Below are 958 nucleotides of genomic sequence, written 5' to 3' on the forward strand. Positions count from 1 at the left end.
AATTTTTTAAATTGCTGACGGCAACAGAAAGCCTTCAAGCTGTTGAAAGTGATAAAGAACATCGAAAGTTTATAAGGATAATGAAGTAAACGTAATTGAGCTTCTCTGAAGGTCTGTAGAAAGGATTATTTAGATCTCAAGAAAGCTTTTGATCAGGTGGCGCACAAGAGGTTTGCTGAATAGACTTCTTGAAAGAGAGGGAAAGGAGTAGGAAGGGGAATTAACAAAAAAAAAATCACACTAAAGAAAAATGGCCGTTGATACAGAAGTAGGGTAGATTTTGAGCGTCAGTGATGGCATATGCATGAATGTTTTATTTTGCATAGCTATTTTTCCAATGTTCTGACGGCAACTTTTTACCGTATTCGAAGTGGTAGAATGAAATATAACAAATAAACACATGGACAAATAAAACTTCATGCTCAGATATTAACTAAATGTTGAATTGATGAATTCCTATTGCTTGGGTGTTCGCGCAATTTATTATTATAATTTTATTAATACCCTCCTCAGCCTCAAGGACCACACAAGATGTCTGTCAAAGACTTAATTCCACTTTTTCATTTTCTCTTTCCCGGCTGACTGACATGCCCACACGGCCGCGAAAACAGAAGGGAAAATAATATTGGAATTGTCACGCGAGCTCGTCAGACGGAAAAAAAAAAGTTCGAACGAGAGTAAAAGAGACGTTTTTGAGTTTTTTGAAAAGGAAATGAAAAAAAAAAAAAAAAAAAAAGAGAGAGAGAGAGTGGAAAAACGATGCAGGACTTCTCCCGCTTGGGTGATGGTGATTTTAAGTCCCGAATGTGCCGTATTCTGCCACATCATGAATTTACTGTTCATATGCTTTCGATCTTCCAGGGAATACTCGTAATTCCTTCATTCACCTTCGTTATAATGCAAACAAATGGGAGATTAGTCACAGATTGCACATGCATTAAAATACTATTCTGACACG

The sequence above is a fragment of the Oratosquilla oratoria genome, chromosome 24 (assembly GCF_046742065.1).
Source record: "Oratosquilla oratoria isolate Oo_2021 chromosome 24, ASM4674206v1, whole genome shotgun sequence".
NCBI lineage: Eukaryota > Metazoa > Arthropoda > Malacostraca > Stomatopoda > Squillidae > Oratosquilla > Oratosquilla oratoria.